At 43.7% G+C, this 21177-nt stretch overlaps 1 long non-coding RNA gene across 1 annotated transcript; it reads right to left on the reverse strand.

The window, feature by feature from the left end:
- Positions 1–6354: 6354 nt before the first annotated feature.
- LOC135412514 (uncharacterized) lies at positions 6355–20898 on the reverse strand. Its single transcript, XR_010429711.1, has 2 exons — positions 20737–20898; positions 6355–7717 (listed from the first exon to the last, which is right to left on the reverse strand). It is a non-coding gene; the product is annotated as an uncharacterized LOC135412514 (long non-coding RNA).
- Between the last annotated feature and the right edge of the window lie 279 nt (positions 20899–21177).

A 21177-nucleotide genomic window follows, 5' to 3' on the forward strand; every position in this document is an offset into this window, starting at 1 on the left:
CACACATATGACAGGTTATTGTAGATTAAAAAAAAAAATAAATAAAATAAAAGCTCCCTGGGGTTAATTATAAAGGAAATATGGAACTTTCACCAAAGTATTATCTCTAATTACTGCCATTACTTGAATCAAGCTGTGTCTTCATGGGGGAGAATGCTAGAAAGTCACAGTGTTCGTCTCCTGCCTTTGCCTCCTCTCTCTGCTGCCCATCACTCTGCTTAGGATACACACACTGCAAAAAGTAGTTGAAATCATCTGCCAGCACTCACAGCTCTGACCACTCTCCTGCATTCCAGTCTGCAGGCATACCGGATCTGGCAAATTCTATGTGTGCCTATATATTCCTCTGAATACATGTAGTCCTTAGGTCAGTGTCACAGCTACTTAAGAGATCTGCAGCAGACCTCCCTGTCACTGATTAGGGAGAAGCCAGGAGCACCAGGGCACAACCATTTTTCTCAAGAGCACCAACCCCCACATGACCTTATGCCCCAGGCCTGGTGTGAGCATCTTGATCTTGGTCCTCACCATCACTGGAGCACTGGATGGAGAAGCAGCTCCAGGCTCCTCCATGCCAATTCCTTGCAGTCAGGGCAGTCATGCCCTGGTTACTCAGCACCTTCAAAGACTAACTCCTGTTGCCCATCCAGCACTGCAAGCCCTGCCATGGGGGAAGAAAGAAAATGCCAAAGAGTTTCAAAATCTCTTGTGCATCCCAGGCATCATGTTGGTGCAGATATAGGGAACTGCTGGGGATACCATTGCCTCCATCCACCACCAGTGCAACTATGACACATCCTTTCTGTTGCTGTTTAGCAACAGAAGTTGTTTTGTATTTTGACATTATACTCACTATAACTAGTGGCCTACATACAATGCAATGTAAGACCTGAATAATTGGTCCTGAAGGTTCCTCCCTAGCAGTGCAGTGGCTGCAAAACTGGTCCTTTTTTTTTTTTTGCCTGACTCCATCAAACACAAAATGCAGATGTCCACGGCATTATGGCTAGTGAAATTTAGTTTGAGAGCATTATATGGTGTAGGATAGATACAATTTTGGAAGAATTTGTAATAGAAAGCTAGGAACTCAGTTTTCACTAGGAAGGCTTTCTGCCTAAATTGTGACTCTTTTTCAAAGGCAGTTTCAATGCTTTCCACTCCCACATAGCAAGAGAAGTTCTCAAACTCTCTCTCTGATGTGTGAGAGGAGACATGCCCTAACAGTCATGCACAGAGGTCTTGGGAAGGCGGGGGAGAAACAGACAAAATAAAAGGGGCCCTGAGGGGGTGGGAACTCACCTTTTTTCTCCTGGAGGCCAAATGTGCAGCATCAGGAAAAAGTGGTCCTTGCATCTGAAATAAATCTTTTTTTTAATCCTTCCACTGCCTTGGCATTCTTGTGAAGAATACCTGCATATGTTTACCTTACATATGGACAATGTTTTCTTTATGTTAGATGTTTCACAAAAGGAGGTTAATCTCTTCTGGACAAGGATAGTGCCATCAGTTAGAAAAGGATTTTTTGGGGTCAAATTTACCCCATCTCCATCAGACATTGCAGTCCAGGATGATATAGTTTCTCCACTTATGAATGAGTTTCTCCCTTCGCAGAATTGGCAGATTGACTTTAAATAGAGTAGATAAATCAAGAAGTATGTTATGATGTTCTGTCTTTGTCAAAATACTCTGTCATACAGGAGTTGACATGTACTTTCACATGGCTGAGACTGTATAGTACTCCCAAGCATTTCCCAGTAGAACCAGAGCCCTGCAATCTGCAATCTTTGGAAGTGAGATCTAAGCACCCTTTTTTTCTTTTCCATTCAGCACAAGACAAAAGTGTTCGGGACAGTGTCACTGCCCAAAGCGGTAAAGGAGGCAAGTGACACACACACATATGTCTCCCAGCTGTATTTTCCAATTTGCATTCTTCCCTTCTGTTCAACCATCCCACCAGGCTTACAGTCAGAGCTGGTATGCAAGCCGAGCTTCTCACTGGCCTAGGGTGTGTTATTGTGTGTTTTAATGTACGAAGTTGGGTGCCTTTTCCACTCTTCAATAAGAGATGCAAGGAATGGAAAAGCCAGCAGCAGAATATGCATGCTTCCCTTAACCTGGTGATTCCCCAAGTGACATTTGCTGTCTCACATAGAGTCAGGATGCTAAGTACACAGCAGAGAGAGGAAGGAAGGAAAACACCTGCCTTTCCAATCCAGTGACTTCAAGCAAAGTTTCTATACTTTTAGGAGTCTCTCAAGCACATTATACAGAGGGGTTTGAGAATCTGGGGCCTCCTGATGAGAGTGGTTTTATGCTATCTTCAGTGCCACAGCCAGGCAGGCATTGTGTTTTGGTCCTCTGAGAACAGGGAGATAGTTTCCATGTCTACTGCTGTTCCTTAAGGCTCTCAGAGCAACTTCACAGAATCACTGAGCATTTACAAAGAGGGCAAAGGAAGACTGCTGCTGCTTAAAAAAACAGTTTCCACAAACTCCTGGACAACCCATCCATATCTTACATAAAGTCCTCAACAGCACACATCCTATCTTTTCCACAAGAAATAAAGCTATTTTATTTAAGCTGTAAAACCTGAGTTTTTGTTTAACACTGTGAAGAGAGGCATATAGCAGAAGCCTGCTGTTAGTATGACATACAGCAACGAATCAGTTAGCAAAGACATTTAGGTGGAAGCATTGATTCATGACGTGAAATCAGGAACTAAGCTTTTTACAGCATCTCCCTGACACAACAGCACACCTGGCCCTGCCCAGATCCTTTCAAACTGTTCCCACAGTACCACTCTTCCACCTCACACTTCAGCAGTTGGTTGAACACAGCATCACTTGGCAGATTTCAGGGGATTTGCCCCATACAAGTGACTTTGGGTGCTGGAAGTCCCCTGAAATTGAAGGACTTGTGCTTAGGAAGAGTTTGTCCCACATTTTTCTTTTCACTGAAGTTTCAATGTGCAAATCCATCACATTTCCACTTGACTCCGCGCTGTTGGAGATACACACTGTGAAACAGAGGGATTTTGGCAGTAGAAAAGAAGAAGCTTCAAAAACACTTCACTGAGCCCTTAAACATGCCAAAATATACCAGACACTAAGAATGGAAACTTGCCAAGGAGAGGCATTTCTCTATGAGAGGGAGGCTGATCTCTCCCAGAGGGGGGGAGCTGTTCCTCAAAGACCCACTCCTACCCCTCTCAACCAAGCACATTATAAGCACACAGCAGATGACAGTCACAGCAGAGCAGTAGCATCCACTGTCCCTCACCCCTTCCACACCACCCACCATTTCTCCAGGTGTCCAGTTCCTGCATGGCAGCAGAGGGCCTGAGCTGGGGTGGCCTGCCATGGCTGACAGCACTGCAGAGCACTGCTGGAGCTCCAGCTCTGAGGAGAGCTGAAGGGCACCCAGCAGTATCTATGGCAGAAGAGAGTGGTTCTTTTTCATTTCTATGATAATCCACAATTGTGGCAGGTTTCCTATCACACAGCCTAATCTCCATAACTGGTTTTCATTATTCCTTCATGTGGTGTCCCGTGTCTGTCCTCATTTATTCAGCTAGAGGCACAGGAAACATTGAAGATTTTCACTATATGCCTTATTCTGTCTATATGATGGTAAACTGGAGCTTGCAGCGGCAGATGTTGTAACTATGCTCCAGTGAGGGTACAAAGCCACCAGGGAGGACTTCTGAGAAGGTGACAGGCAGGATGACAGCATCCACAGCTCCTCTATCGGGAAGGGCAGAGCAAAAGGGAGAAGGGAGGCCTCAACCCAGCTTGAGGGTTTGTGAGCAGCACCCCCATGCACAAAGTCACCCCCATGCTCACAGCCACTCCAGCATCTCAGGTGCCACAACACTTAAAGCAACTGTTTTATTGGCAAAAATTCCAGCACTGCACCTTAATCTGTGGCCTATAAGTGTAATTTAGATTAAGCAGGAATGTTCTATGGATTAATTAAATACCAGTTCCTAAACTATGCCCCACCAGTTATCTGTGTTTTGATATGGGTAGCCTGGAGCACACTGGAGGGAAGGGATGACATCCAGAGGAACTTTGAAAAGTTTGAAAGGTGGGCCTGTGCATATCTCATGAAGTTCAACAAGGACAAGGTCCTGCATCTCGATCAGGGTAATCCCAAGCACAAATACAGGCTGGGCAGAGAATGGTTTGAGAGTAGATCTGAGGAGAAGGACTTGAGGCTATTCATTGACAAGAAGGACAACATGACCTGGCTATGTGCACTTGCAGATCAGGAAGTCAACTGTATCCTGGGCTGCATTAAAAGCAGTGTGGCCAGCCGGTCAAAGGAGGGGATTCCAACCCTCTGCTCTGCCCTTGTAAGATCCCACCTGAAGCACTGCATCCAGCTCTGTGTCCCCAACATAAGAAGGAGTTGCCTTCCAGTACCTAAAGAGGATCTACAGGAAGGCTGCAGAGTGACTTCTTACATACTTAAGGGTGTATAGTGATAAGAAAAGGGGGAATGGCTTTAAATTGAAAGAGGGTAGAGTTAGATTAAACCTTAGAAAGAAACTCTTCACTGTGAAGGTGACAAGACAGTAGGACAGCCTGTCTAGAGAAGCTGTGGATGACCCACCCCTGGCAGTGTTCAAGGCCAGATTGGATGGGGCTTTGAGCAACCTGGTCTAGTGAAAGATGTCTCTGTCCATGTTGGTGGGAGTTGGAACTAGATGATCTTTAAGGTCCCTTCCAACCCAAACATTCTGTGATTCTCTGATTCTATAATTCTATCACTGTATGACATGGACTTATTGCATAACTGTTAAACATATTTAGCAGATTACTTCCTTATTAGAAAGAGTAAACATCTACTTGAGAGACTTCATTTTTTAAATGTCACCATTTCAGTTTACCAGATTTCTTGCTGTGCCTAACACAAACAGTGGGTATTTAAAGTATTAACAAATAAGCTGTCAGCTGGGAAGACTCAGCAGCAGGCAGGACGTGCCCCAGGACTGCCTTTGCCAGTGTTGTCAGGAGGGGGCCAGTCCAGGGATGACCCACAGGCCCCCTGCCTGAGTACCCCTGATTCCACCCTGTTCTGAATCTCCAGGCTAATGAAGAGAAACATCAGCATCTCTTCTGAAAAACAATTTCCCAGATCCAGTGAGATCAGCCTAATTCTCCCTAACAATCCTCAGCTGCACCTTCTCCCTGTCAAGTGTTTTGCTGAGGACACAGGGAAGTGATATCGATGGATTGGTATCAGCATGTGATGGATGTGGGCTGTGTCATCAGTTCAGCTCTTGGGTGCCACTAGCATCAGCCTCTGTTGGATAAATACACACATGATGCTCTGTGCACAAAAACAAAGACAAACTCTGACTGCTTTTCAATGGAAAAATTACCTGGGGAGGGCGGCAGGTTGAGGTTGCCGCTGCCCAATTTCTGGTTTCATAAGTCTGGTGTTAACAAGTCAGAAAAAACAAACCAGCAACTGTTCCAAAAAGTGGTATGGATGGGGAAAAAGACCATGCAAACAAGTCCACCTGGAGCCAGAGGAGAGGATTTCAGTGGAAGCATGCAGTTGGATGCTCACTGGCGCAAATGATAGCGAGCACTGGTGGTGCAGCTGACTTCCCTTCAACAAAGATGGTGAAACAATGGCACATCAGAGGATGGCTACAGGGCTAAAATGAAAGCTGGGTTTGAGACACAAAGCCCTGATCCAGGTTTCCTCCAGGTCTTGGCTCTGAGGCCAGCTTCTCTAGAAATTAACCTTTTCAGAGCTAGACTGAGTCTCCTGCTGTTCTGGAAGTTGATACCTACATGAGGAGCAGTCCTGGTACCAGGGTGTTACAGCCATGCAGCCTTATGGCCAAACTAAGTCTCTCTTCACTGAATTTTTGGTAAAAGTGCCTTTATCACTTTCAGAAACAGGGATCTTCACTTTCTCCAGCAAGCCCCAAGGAGGAGCCATAGACCCTGTACTGGCCACTCCCCTGGCAAACATTGACTTATGCCTTCAGCAAGAACTGGCAATGAAGAGGTTAAGAATTAGTAATCCTAAAAGGCTGCTTTTGAGGGGTGGGTTTGGGGCAACCTGAGTTAAGGAAGCAGCTTTAACAATATAAGAAAAGGAAGTGATGGTCATTGGTTTGTTTGTTTATTGTTTTAGCAGTTTGTACTGTGTGTGTCTCATGTGCTATCTTCATTTCTCAGTCTCCCAGCTGGTTAATTATCCAGGGGAAGCAGTGCTTCCTGCCAGCGACCTCCTGGGTCCCCTCCCATTGTTCCCTGGGCTGACACACAACGCTGCAGAAAGCAAAAGGGCTGCTCATGTCTCAGCCAGTGAGAAACACTCCAGAGACTGTGGTTAGTTAATAAAACAGATGGGTTTATTGGCATCGGCAAATTTCAATGCTAGTGATGCGTTTAATAGGGTTCATCTGAAGAAAATCCCAATAAAAATAAAACAAGGAGTTTGGAGGCAAGGAGACAAATATAGGAGAGACAAGAAGATGATCTGTACCTCTGGCATCTCCAACAGCTCTGTTGTATCTTCACAGCCTTCAGGGCTCAACAACCCTTTCTCTGCTAGGACTCATTAGTCAGAACGAGAAGAGATCCTTACCTCTAAAATCATGGCTCAAGTGGCCTAAATCTCATCCAATCCCTCTGCCCAGTGAGTTCTTTAAGTTCCCTTATGTAGAACATATGAATACTCCTCAAAGGTCTGGCGCTCTCCCTTCAATTGGAAATGAGGATGACTCCAAGCCCCTAATATTGTAAAATCATTTTTCCTCAAGCCCCCAGAGTTTCTGTACTTCTGTAATGATCAGGAGGCAGCACCTTACAGAAGGAGTGTGCTTCTCTGGAATGCTGTGAGGACACTTTAATATTTATTTTTTTAAAAAGAACACTTTGTACAATCCCTAAGTGGGCCCTGAAGCAATGCAAACAATAACAAACAGCGGCAGGCTTGAATTGTAGAGCTGGGATACAGATGTGAATTTCAGCTTGAGGAAAGTTTGAGAGCGCATAAGCTGAGTATGGGTTCATCTCCCTGGAAGATCTATGTTTGATAATTCCAGTTTTTTGAAGGATGTGACTCCACTGTGATTAGCCAAGAATAAAAGCATTTTTGCTCACTGACATCAGTAAAGGTAGAGCAATCTGTTTCAAAGGCATATATTTCCTGTTTGATTATACATATCTTAGGGGAAAGTGGGCTTTGCTTTAAATCACATAGGTTTGTTCATTTTCTCCATGTATTTCTATTTTAACATGAATACTGTCCTATGTAACTCCAGTGCTCCAACACATCTTAGAAATTGTGCCCAATTTGTACCACCCTGATGACATTTGGGGGTCAAAATTCACTCGCCCAAAGTCTTAGAGGAAAAACAAAACACAGATCCTGGTGTTCCTCTTCTGAGAGAGACACCATTTGCAGGGATGAGCTGATTTCTCCCCTTTGGTAGGGGATGTGGCCAGGGGAATGCTGTCATTGCTGGAAGTTTTCTTTCATGAGAAAATATTATTTGCACAAACCATATCCAAATGACAACAGCATCAAAGAGGACTGACAATTGATCCTGCTTTAAATAGCTGGTTTTCTAATGCAGGGAGGAGCATTTTCGTGGCTATTTCCGTAACAAGATGTTCTATTCACTTCTGGCCCAGCAGCACAGCATCGTGATCTTGCCTTGCCTTGCGTTCGCTTCCCTTCCCATCTTCTGTCAACAAACATGTAAGAAAAGAATTTCACCATGTCAGGAATTTTATGCTTTTGAAACAGAGCTCACACACTTGACCCTACCCAGGTTCAGGATAGAGCTGAGCTGTTGCCCAGATGGAAAGTCAGTTGTGATTTTTTACAGATGTTTTAGATCAAATCATAGTGTTTAAAAGAAAACAAACAAAAAAAAATCTCCAAATGGTTCAGAGCCATGTTAAATAATTTAGAGAGTGGTTAGACAAATCATGCTAAAGAGCTTTAACACTGGATCTTTTGGGTCCCTGATGGGAATACATTTAAATTAACAGCTGGTAAATAACAAGCCAAAGACCATCATGCCACTGGATAACAAAAGCAGTTAAAGAACTGGATTGATAAAGTGAGTGGATATTGAGACCCTGCCGTCATTTCCCTCCTCTGTCTTTTTGTGATGAGAAAGAAAAGGGAAAAGGGTAAAGAATGAGGAAGGTCCTGGCATTGTTCATCTTCTCTTTCCTGGTGAAGACGAAGTAACAGGAGGAAGGCAGAAATTATTCATTTCTCCCTCCCCTGGGAGAAAAGGGATGTAAAACTGTCCCAAAGATAGGATAAAAGTCTCTGCCTTGGGGAATGCAAAGTCAGTCTGTCAGAGCAAAACCTTCAACAAGAGAGGGATAGTAGAGGAATTCCTCCCCTCTCCAGTTAGTTTCCCTTGTTTCTGTTAGTTTACATTACTTAATATTTTAAAAAATTACAAAAAGCTCTGACTCCAACTCTTTCAAATGTATTGTAGCCACAGAACAACCTAAACAGCTGTTTCTACTGCAAAGCCTCTCTGGGGCAGAAATTAATGCACTGCCACTTATCAAATATTCCAAAGACCGCACTGGAAGAAGAAACAGCTATTCATTTTCCAAAGGACTAAAGAAAGGGGTGCATTAATTTATAAAGAGTGAATTAAAAGCTGAAAGCAACATGGATTTAAGGGATGGGAAAGCTAATCAACAAACACTCTCCATTCAATATTACCTAACTTGGCAAAATCCCTAATATTATTGTTAAATCTAAGGACTGTGTATCATAGCCTGTACACTTCTGATGACGTAAAGGCAGACAGCTGGCAGAGCAATGCATTCCCCACCCTCTTTCAGAGAGGACAGAAGACAGTCCACTTTTTGAAGGACATGTTTCTACTATGCACTGTGAAGCAAGCCTCCTACTGAAATCAGCAGGAACTGTGTATGATTAAGAATAGTGGGTCAGATTCCACATATGAGAAGTTTCCTGCTGCCACTGCAAAGGCAAAGATCAGGTGATGCTCAATAATCAGGAAAAACTCTCTCTTCATAACTGTATAAAAGCTCTGGAGCGATGGCTGAACGCAAGGGCTCATGCTTGGGACACCAGCTGCTTCCGGATGACTGCAGCTAATTTTGGCAGTGGGGCAGGAGTGCGGTGCTGATGCAATTTGAGGCAGGATACAGATTATAAACATTGTTTCCCTGAGATCTTGCTGTGCATTGCTCAAATTTGTTTTCAAAGGTAGCTCAAATTAACCCTCCACCTCCCCCAAGCTTAGATTCAACTATGTTTAACATCAAGACAACAAACAGCCTTTGGAGTGGAGACCAGTCTCCTTCTCTCCTTTCCTCCAAGATTGTTTCCTTAACAATACAACTGCACCGGGGCCTTTCCCAAGCCAAAGTGCAATAACTATGCTTTTATAATGCCCATTGGCAGTGTACATGTGCCACCCAGGACAGAGCCCGGCTAATTAAGAAATTCTCTTGTAGTGCCTGTTGCACCAGGTAAGCAGACAGCAAATAAAGAAAAGCAATGACCATTCAACCCCTGCTAGCTCATGTGCTCCCAGCTTTGATTGCTTGTGATTGCTTGGGGGCGAGGAAGGGAACATATCAGATCTCTGCCAATGGCAGATCTAAGTTACTTCCAGATAGAAAGCTGTACTTTTTTTTCTTCCATAACAACTAGTAACACAAGCAAGAGCAGAAGCAGCCAAGCCTTGTTTCCCCCAAGTGATGTCCCCAGCTGAGCTCCTTTGTGGGGTCTCTAGCACCAGGTGGAAGAAGGAGAAAGAGCTTGCTTTGACGATTTCCTGAGAGGTTCTAGGATTTACTGTCCATGAACGCTGCACCTTTCTGCCTTGCTAGGCTGCAATTAGATCATGGAGACAATTTGGAAGGGTTCTGACACATCTACCCACACACATAACACAACAATCACATGAGCCTCAGTCATAGGAAACCAGGTCTGCGTTCAGACAACCTTCGTAACAAGACTAATTTCAAGACTAGAGGATTCAAGCCATAGACTTTGTCAAGAATTACAGAGGCCAGAAAACCTCAGGACCTTTTAGTGTTTTATTAGCAGCTGTCCTCCCAGTGACACTTTACTTCAGAAAATTACACTCAGGTTATGGACAGCAAAACTGAGGCATGGCTTTTAAAGGTGACTTGTCAAACATCAGTCACAACCCAACATAAAATCACTGCAAGCAGGCTGCTGCTCTGGGACATGAGGCACAGTTTACCAGCAGGGTGAAGGTCTCCCTCACCACCCATCAGACCATGGAATGCGGTGACAGTGGCACAGGGCGTTGCATGTGGGCAATCCATGGGAAGCTTTCTGCCTGTGCAACCTCCCTCCTCGGCCCAGATGAGCCATCTGGCCTGTGTGAGCACCAAAACAACTGTTTTTGCAGTGCCAGAGTTAGTTATGTCTGAAAGGCTGCCCACAAGCACAGTGAGCAGTGTCATTAGGCTGCTGGCTGGGCAGTGGAAGATGGATGTGTTGTTCACTTTCATGCAGGCAGTTAACGGCCCAGCTATTTGGTTACACGAATTTACAAGCTTAGCTGCTGAATAGAGGAGAGCATGGGTTAACAGGAAGGGGTGAAGGTGCTTGTAAAGGTGCAAGCTGAACCCTGAACCAAGGTGATTACAGCTCATTGGGAGCTCTTGAAACCCATTAGTGCCAGAGCATGGAGCTGTCAAGATGCACAGAGGAGCAGCTAAGTTTGCAAGCTCAAGGGTGACCAACCACTTACAGAGAAGGGAATTTGCTTTGCTCTCACATAGTATTTCCCTTTTCTCTCTTCCTCACCAAACAGCCACCTGCAACCCAACCCCGAGCCTCCTCTGGCATGGACAAGGGACTCTCAGACCATCCTACCCTTCAAAGCCATACTTCTACATCCACATCTGTGCATCCCCAGCTCTTCAGGCAGCATCCCCACACTTTTCAGCTCTTCTCAGGAACCTTTTCACCAGAAGGTACTCCTGATCCCTGACCTGGATCAAGCCCTCAGGTGTACAGAACTGCTGTACACTTCAGAAACCAACACAAAATAGTTTTCCCTAATCTTATTTCTACATGCTGTCCTCTCCCCCAAAATAAATAAAGGTACTTCAAGGTGTCAGACAAGCCATCACACTTTAATTTCTCCCTTTGGCAAGCCTAGCCACTAATTCAGTCTTGTTATAGTTTTCCCACTAGGGACAAAATATATACTGAGCTTTGAAAACCCATTGTGTAGCAGCAATTGTTGCTGTAAGCCAGTGGCTGTTTTGCTTTGTTCAGCACCGTGTGCTTGTGTCTCCTGTGAGATATTGTTTTGTTAAGGCCTGTTATTGATTAACAGGGAGAGGAATTGAATTCCAAATGGGAGCAGCTGAAATGTTCCAAAATGCTGCATAAAAATGTGAACATCTAAAATCATCTTAAAGACAGGTAGCTCTCCTAAACCAGATTCATTTTTCCCTCAATCTGTACTCACCACAGCGTCTCACCTCAGGGCAGACTTGCAGTTGAGGCCCATGATAATGGCCACATCCTCATCCATGCCTTTGGGGCTGATGGATGCTGCAGAGCAATCTGGAGGCTGCACCAGGGGTGACATCAAGCTCTAGGTCACTCTACAGGTAGCAGCTCTGGGCATTTGTCCTGTCTCCTAATGCAGCACTACAGTTCCCAGTGTGGACACAGTCATAAATAAAAAGGCATAAAGGTGCCCCAGGCTCCTTCAGCTTCATCTTCTACCCAATACAGAGATGGATTATTCCCTGGCTGAGCATCAAATAGTCTATCTTCATCTACAACAGAGGATTTTTGTAACTATGGAGATACATCAGAGTAACACGATGGGCAATGCTCCAGCAGAGCAGCCAGCACTACTGTCCCGGAGCAGAGGCTGAGCCCACCTGGCTATGGCACTGCCACAGGCAATGGACAGGGAGGGCCGGAGTCCCATGGAGTGCCAGGCGGCAGTCGCACTACCAAGTCAGACCTGCTCTTCTGCATCACCAGCATCACACAGCATGTACTGCTACCCATGTCCAAGCCCCGGGCAATTGCCCCGACACGTCTTACCCCTCTTGGTGGCTTCAGCTGGACTCTTAGCTGCATCACCAGCAGGCTGATGGCAGTTTCACAGTCTCATGCTCCAGGCACTTGCCTGAGTGTTGTTTTGGCCCTGTTGCGCAGAAACCAGGAGGAATGAGGAGACACTGTTTCATCTGTCTGGGCAAAAAGTATTTCATTGACCTTTGAAGTAATTTGGGGAGGGAGTGTTGAAGAGAGAAGGGGTAGATTTCTAAATCTTTTTTCAACCTGTTTCAGCATTTGCACTAGAAAAATAATTGCAGGGTTACAACATCCTTTGTGCAATCTTCTAGGAGGAGGGGATCTACCACTAGGGAAAACCTGGAATCATTTAACAAGAGGGCAATGCATGACTACTGTTGGAGTTACCTAGAGAGATTTTGATAGGAAATGGTATAATTCCACCAGGATCTTCTGACCGTCCCAAAATAAATAGAGAACAAATAATGCAGAAGAGTGGACCCCATATCAGTTTTGCTGTAGGATTTAATAGAAAACAGAGGGTTTCAAAATATGTTATATACCCCATGTTGCTGAAAGTCTTCAATCACAAAGATTGTGCTGGAAGCAACATGTCAGAAGACACAGTAGAGGCAGACAGGAGGAACCAGGTCCCTCTTCCCATCTGATGCTGGAAGAATAGCCATATATAAATGCAACTTGTAAGCACAAGGGCCCACAGCTTGCCTCTCCTCCACTGCTTCTCATTCACTTTACTTAGAGACAATTAGCCTTTTCTTCAGGAGTTTCAGCTCATTTTGCAGATTACTATGTCAACATTTAAGTATGGATGATAATTGTAGCACATCTGTAAGAACTTATCTTGGACTCAAGAGTTCTTAATAGCCCCTAAGCGCAGCACTAAAATCCATATTAGAAGGATATGGAGCTAAAACACTGCCCTGATGAAGGTGGTCTGGAGAATGTGGTTCCTGAGGTAAGATTCTGGCAGTGCTCTTGTCATGAGCAGCACCTTCCCAAGCTAGCCATGCTTGGCCATCCAGCTCTCCCAGAACAGCCACTTTAGGAAGACACAAACTCTGTGCACTGAATAGCACTATTGTAGTCACAGTCTTAGATTTCAGTGTCAAATAGAAACATGCCTGGCAAAAATAGAGTAATGGTTACTGAATACAGGCACACTTGTTCTGAACGTCCCTTCTGGGAAAGGGAGCTGTGCTTGGCAGGGACAGTCCCACCTTTCAGCTGAAGGAGCACCGGCAGTGATGCACCCCACTGTGATATGCAACAGTGTTTGTGGAAATAAAGGTACGGGGTGGATCAAGAGCACACGCAGATTACAGCAGCCTCCACCCAAGTATATATCCCTGGCTCTGGCCCAGGCTGCCACATAACCCTGTGCTGGACAGTGATCAAAGGGTTCAGCATGAGCTGAGAAAGTCACACGGGGGGAGAGGGGGAGTGGTGATCCTCAGCCTCCAGCCCACCCTTTGTTCAGATCACTGACAAGTTTCCCAGCTATGTTTGAACTCCAGTCTCACACTTGCCGGCACTCAGCCACTGCTGGTGGTTTCAGGGGGATGAGCAATCAACCTTGACTTCACATTAACTTCATCTGAATTACGTTCCAGTCCTTTCCAAAAGAGAATTTTAAAGCTTTTTGTTCAAGGGAGTGTGTAGACAGGAGGGGAAAAAAAAATAAGAGACTGAAAACAGGGGATGGAATTAGATTTAAAAGATCCCTTTGGAGTTATTTCAATTAGTCTGGGTACTGGAGACCTCTGGAGAAAGGCTCCTCTTAGAGCTACTGAAGTAGAACAGAGCATTTCAGGGTCTCACATTCACATTGAAATAGCAGCAGCACAGCAAAAGTGTTCTTTCTCCTGATTCATTTATCTTCACAAATGCACAGGGCTGAACTCGATGCTGTGTAGCTCTCAGCAGCAGCTTACCTCTGACAGGTTTTACAGAAGCATGTGCCCATGCCCTGGCAGGGGGGATGCAAGCAAGCACAGCAGCGTTTTGAGCCCTCAGACACCATGGTTTGAGAAATGAAAACACATGTTTAATCCTGGCAGTAGTGAAATACAGGGGCCTGCTGGTCATTCCTCACCCTGCTGGTTGCTGATGCTAGTAGGGTGGTCAAAGCTTTGAGGCACAGAGTATGAAACAGCACTTGAGTTGGAGGATTGATCCATTTGTGCTAGGCAGAGTTTTTGTAAGTGCTTTATTAATGAAGCAGGCTAGCTTACAGTTTGCTTTCGTTATTTCCAAACATTAGGCAGAAAAAAGAAGAAAAAAACAAACAAGGAAAAAACCCAAGCAAAACTAACCAACCAAAAAACTAAAAGGCTATGACAGGGAAAATCCTTGCCTAAAGGTCTCACACTGCATTAGTGGCAAGAGTAAGAAATTCTGGCATAGGCTACCTCTCAACTACAAATTTCCAGGCTTTCTTCAGTCTGTATAACACCAAGAATATCCCTCAAAACCATCAGGTCAAGACCCAGAGAAGCTCACTGACTCGTTTTCTTGAGAAGATTCTTGTCACTTCTGTCTCAGGTAGTTCAGCCACTTTAGCAGGAGAAGCTGAGTGACTGTGTATGTTGACCTGAGTGTGTGCAGCAATATTTATTCACAAGAGCAACATGAAGCAGAGCAGCAAGAGGAACAAGGCTGGCTGGGCTGCACAAAGTATCACAGAGGAGGTCATACACGTAATGTGCCTGGTCTTATCTATTTTCATTGCAAGCTAACAGGCCAGGTTTCTCAAGCAGAAACCCCTAATTGATGAGAGTATGTCCTGAAGATTGGAAATAGATTGATGGCTAATACTGAATAAAAGTGTATCTCCTTTTGGTTCATGGGGGTTTGGTGCTGTTGCTGATACCAAAATGTCTGAGCCCAGTATCAGTGTATATGTAGCAGAGTGAATATCTGTTGGAAACAGAACCTAAATTATTCAAGGCTTTACAGTCTTGAATCCTTTAATTCCTTCATGTCTCTAGTACAAAAGAAAACACCAATGTTCCCTACGTATAGATTTTGTAAAGCAAAATTGGACAGCTAAGCTTGCAAGTTGAAACAAAAAAAAATTGTTAAACGTCAGTTCCTGTACCTCATCTGCTGAAATTATTAGAGCTGCTGCTTGAAACAAAAGCTGAGACAGAGCTCTCCAGGAAGCACTGGACAAGTTTGTTTGCAGGTTAGTTGCAATCATCCATTTCAGCAATACTTGCATCTTCCTCCAAATACTCAGTGCAACTGTAGACAGGACTTGAGGCTAGATGGGCTACAAGTTGGGTCCAGGCAACTCCCATCAATGCACATTTGTTTCCCAGCTATTCTTTCCAGAGGAGGGTATCTGAAATAAATGGTTCCTGTCACTAGCAAAAGGAAAGGAGGCCTGAATTCTACAGACTTCTGTTCAGATTCCAAGTTCAATATCAAAGTACCTTATAATTACTAGTCAAGTGCAGGTCCTGCAATCCATGACTTTTCAGCAGGAGTGCACAGATATCATTAAATTTTGGAACAAGCTTTTTTGTAGACAGGAGAATTCACAGATGGGTTGCTGGAGTCATCCTTCATCTTCTCAAAGAGTGTTGTGGGAGCTTTCAGCTGAACAATATCTCTCTACGCAGAGCAAAGAAACCCCCCCTTTGGATGGAAATGCCTTCCACCTGAAAATTTCTGTCTCATGTTACTTCAGAAGGCAACAGGTTACAGGAGGAAAAAAGTCCTTTTTCAAGGGCAACTTTCAGGTCTTTCAACCACGGATGCATCTTGGCACTGACCACATATTACTTCTCATTCTTCTCTATGGAAGATCCTCTCTGTTCTCAAAGGGCAACTGGCTGCCTGGTTCAGGAGGGCCACCAAAATGCACTGAATGCAAAGTTGCCCAGCACACAGAAGAAACAAAGGGAAGAAGGAAAAATTTCTTTGCTGACAAGTGATCTTACATTTTACTAATAACAACAGGGAAAAAACACTATTCAGGCAGAAAGATATTTTTCAAGCTGACAGAACTGCTTCCAAGCATAGTACCTAACAGAGCCCGATCCAAGCACACAGCGAGCACTCGCGAGGCTCTTTTCACTTACAGTAGAATAGATGGGGCCAGACAGTCTGGCAGCCTCACAAAGGCACAATGAGTAGGAGCCCTCTCTCCCTGTATGCGTATAAACACACGCACTCTACAATCTTTCACAGCAACATGCCAAAGCAAACACCAAATTGACTGTAGTATTTCAGAGGGATGGCCAAAGCTCACAGATATTTTCCATGCGATCCCCTGGAACAATCCAGAGCTTTCATTAGCACAAATGTGAAAATATGCATAGTGGAGAAAAGAGAGATTAGTTTTAAAAAGGAGCATAAACAGAAGCAGGTCTCAGTTTGGCCAGGATTCACTCTAATCCCAGCAGAAGCAATGCCAAGGTTGAGCGCTGGGGTGCAGGATCAGTCCCATCTCATGCAAAGCATAACACTTTGTTTCCAGCTGAGGTTAGCTGACAGTCACAATGCCTAAAAATCCTGTCCTCCTTGGCACAAACAGAATTTCTTGAAAGCGGGTGATGCATTCACATCCTTCTGCTCAGATACAATCTCTGGTTATAAAATAGCAATGAGATTGAGGCAGTCAGATAGAGGATGGCAGCCAGGATTGCCAGTCTTAGTGCAGTTGATGTGAAACAGGAGCAGGACCTGAAAAGCTGCAAGGCCCCATCTTGAATGGCTTGGGAGACACTGCTCGTTTTGTAGACCTACCATGAATCTCAGCACCCCATAGAAATGTGTGATGGGGCCAATTAACAGATGGTTAGATTGCAACCCAAAAAAATGGCAAAACAGCATAAGTGCACTATTGTGCATCAGTGCTTAGTTGGGTTTCATCGTTTTTGCAGTCTGTTTTTACCACAGACTTGTCTTGAGGTCCAGTTTCGCAAATACTCATCTACTGCTGGCAATCCGTGGAGCCACGGAATTGGGGGATATTTCTGGGGGGCTCTTAAAAACTGACTGTAAAATCACAGTATGAAAAATACCTCTTTGAAACCCAGCACCAGCTGAAGCACTCCCTGCTGGCTGTTCCTACTGTTGCACTATGCCTCAGTGCCACCAAGATGAATTTTCATGGGGCTGTGGGAGGAATCAACTTAAAAACAGGTAAAAAAACCCCAAAAACAAAAACAAAAAAAGGATTATCTTTAATCTGAACTGGTTCCCCTGACGATTTTCCATGTGCCCATACCAGACCTTTGCTGGCACCACTAAGTTAACAGAAGAATGCAAAGGAAATGCTCCTAAAATTGCATCCTAAGGAAGAGAAGGCCATTGTCAGTAGACTGCTATGGGCCACTTTACCATGTGAAACCTCTGACAGCTAGGTCTGTAGTTTCAGCTGTCCAGCCCATTCAGCACAGTGAGACTAGCCATATCCAAGATAATTCAAGGACTTGAGCTGCTGTTAGGTTTCACAGGAGCTATCTCTTTCCCCGGATAAACAGGCCCAGGACCCACCACCTCCTCTCAGAGGGCAAGTGTTCCAGCTTTCACCATCTGTGAATATTCACCACCTGAAGACTTCCCAATTGAAATTTTATTTACTGGTCTAAATTCTTATTTAAAAACCTGCATTCACAAGACTCATAAGACTCTCATACCATTATAAAGTGAAACTCAGGAGAAGCTTCCAAGAAGACTTGTGACTCTCATGTGAAACCACTATAAAGAAGATTTAAGTTGTTGCAATAGGAATCTTATGCAACAAAGATAACTACACCAGGCTCAGCACACTAGGGCAATGCATAAGGTTTCACATGAAGGTCATGAGAGGCTTCAAATGTTTTAAAGTTTCAGAAGAGATATCATAACAGAGAAACAAAAGCAGAGACATCTCATGTTTGCCTGCTAACCCAAAGGGATCCGACTTGCCTTTGTATGAGGTGCATTCAGCAAAAGCCAAAGCTTGCAACAGTGTATCTTTGGAGGTCCCTTCAGCATGGACCACGCTGAAGGCAGGAGCAAAAGAAGACGGACTGAGAAACAGAGGATGGTCTGCCCTTCCACCCTTGGTTTTCAAAGTTAGTTCAAAGAGTTAACTCAAAGGAGTTCATCTCCACCAATAGCTGGCAGTGTGGGCCGACTAACAAACTGCAGTTGACCAGAAGGATTCAGTGCAAGTCACCTTCTCCCACAAGGAAATAAAATACAGAAGAACAATGTCAATTTTAAATTAATATAGATAATAAAAAAGTACAACCTATGGCTTCCTAATGCCACTGTACTTTATATGTGCCTAATGCCCTAAGTAATTTATCACTATGTAAGCTCCATTTACTTTTGGTCTTTCTCCTCAGGTAAATAATAAAGATCAGATGAGTCATTTAAGTTTTATTTTTTACTTTCTGATTTTGAGAGAAATTCAGCTATAATCAGTGGAGAATGACTAAAGAAACCACTGAGAGGACTGACACAAGACACTCTCCACAAAAGTTAGCCTTTGCTTAAGCCAGGCTAAGGTCCTGTAATTTCTTTGTTACAATTACAGCAAGGACAAGGTTTAATAAATTCATCTATTAATGTGTCTATTCCTTTACTACTCTTTATTTAATAAACTTGTCTATCAATTTGTTTCCATATTACATTTTCTAGGGGAAATTCCTGCTCTGTTCATAGACTTTACATTTTTATATATTAAATGCAACACAAGATAGATTTTAAACCTAAGATTATTTCCTGAAGCACCTTAGTTTTCAGAAATCTTTCTTATATCCATGTCTTTGATATTGCCTGATGTATATATGTTTTATGTAATAAGTACAAATCACTGAACACCTGAAAAAGGAAGAAATAATAAACTTAGAAAAGCCCACATCTTCAAGTAAAATATGAAATTCTGATTACACTCTTTCAAAGAGCATGCAGCAAAACGAGGAAGGAGACAGATGCAGAGATGACAAGGATGGTCAGAGGGTCAGCTTCAGAAAAAGGGATATTAAGTAAGCCTTGGAAAAGAAGGACAACAGCAGGAAAAGGCAGACCTCTCTGTGTTTATGAAATAGAAAAGGTGACAGAAGACTATTATCTGTTGCTTTTCTTAACACAAGAGTAAGAAGGTACTAAAAGAAAACATCAGGCTGAAAGTTGAAAAACAAGAACAAAAAAGTATTATTTTACAAAGCCATGAGACAGCACTGTGCGATGCACCACCACAGGATATTGTGAAGCCCAAGACTGTCCAAAGGTTCAAGAAGTGGTTAAAAAAAGTAATGAAAAAGAGCTCCCTTCAGGGCTGCTAGATAGGCACAAAAATATCCCATAGTACAGAACATCCCAAGCTGTGCAGAATGCAAGGATCAGAGTGGGTTACAATGTGGTCAGAGTTACTGTACACTTGCCTTATGCTTCTTCCCCAAGCGCTTGCTGTCTGCCACAGTTAGACACAGGGAAGAGAAGACTCTGGGGAGCTGAAAGGCCTTGCTCTTGTATTTTCCCTTCAAGATTAGTCTGCTTGAGCTGGCACGCTCTGTCACTTAGCCAAGCTTCAGAGGTGACAGCATCAAGCAGGCTGAGAAGCACCACAACACCTCTAAATGCTTCCAAGAAAAATGATCCCTCTTTCTTTATTATGCTATAGGTTGTCATATAATAGCAATAATCACAATTGCTTTGTAATATACTTGGAGCAGCTTTGGAGATTGATTAAATGCTTCAGCTTCCCTTCAGCTTTAATCAACCCCAGCAGCTGTTTATCGCTCAGAATACTTTAGATCAATAGAGCTTATACCTTTAAAATAGTATTCTCCATTCCAGCTCCCTTGAAGCTGCAAGCAGTAATTACAATAAGTGATCATACTCTGTAGAGTTAAAAGTAAGTAGCTGTTATAAAATTGATAGAATCACCACAGCCCCTCGCATAAGACAATTCTGAAAGGTGGCCTTTCCTAGTTTCAAATTTGTCCCAATATCTACGATAAAGGAGGGGCTGGAAAGGCTGTGAGAAAAATTCTGCTCAGATTCTTCCATTAGCTTGAACATAAGGGCCAGAAGACAGACCAGGTCACCTGCCCCATCAACCTGTCCTCCAGGAGCCCAGCAGCAGAGGAAAAGCCAAGGGAAGGTCCTAAGTACAAATGAAAATACCTCAACTGAGGTGGTGGTACAGGAACTAAAAACATCAGTTTTAATAGTTCTGTGAAATACACTTATGTCATGTGACTCTGCTCAACAGTTTCAGAGGCATTACAGCAATAAAGCTTTAAGCATATTTTGACTACATAAAAATAAGGAAAATCCTTCCAAAGACAGTGTGAAAACTTCTACTGACTCTCACAAGTTCAGGACATCACTCTCTACATTAATCATGACACGTTAAGTGAATGAAAGTTGAACTCCAGCCATAAAATCATCAGATCCAGATGAAACACACTGGAAAAGTTCATTTCATCATACTGCCAGACAAGACAAGACAAACTCTTGGCTGATGCCTTGAGAAGACAAATATTTGGATAGGAAAAGAAAGAGCAGATAAAGTCACTGCTTCTAAAATGATTTGTTATGGAAAATCATTGCATTGCTTTTACTAGCAGTTCACAGCCACTCATTAATTTTGCAAAATTGCAGCAGCTGCTGCTCTCCGAAGTCTACTAGGGCAGCAAAGTGTCTTACCTGCTCATATGGGGCTAAAAAGTGATGTCCAAGAATACTGCCACATGAAAAATAGTGTTTACATGGAAGGTGAGGAGATTTGGTTGATTCTATACACATCCAGGACCTGTGTTTGAAAGAGACATTAGGACTGGTTTTTCCACCCACACATCCGCAGCAGTACAGGTCATTTTTCACAGCGGGAAAGAGACTGTAAGGTGGTATTAATGTCACATTTTGTAAACAAATACATAGCACGCCAGGACTTAGGACCCTTTTAGGTGGTCTAGCCCTGGAAACCTCATCTGATCCCAGAACAAGGGAGAGGAGTGAGAAAATTGTCAGGCAAAATACGCCACATACTAAATTTGTTTTGTTAGAGATTGAGGCATATTAAGTTAATGATCATTAAAATCCAATTAAGAACCTGGTGAAAAACACTCTGGGTGTTTAGAAGGTATC

The sequence above is a fragment of the Pseudopipra pipra genome, chromosome 3 (genome assembly GCF_036250125.1).
Source record: "Pseudopipra pipra isolate bDixPip1 chromosome 3, bDixPip1.hap1, whole genome shotgun sequence".
NCBI lineage: Eukaryota > Metazoa > Chordata > Aves > Passeriformes > Pipridae > Pseudopipra > Pseudopipra pipra.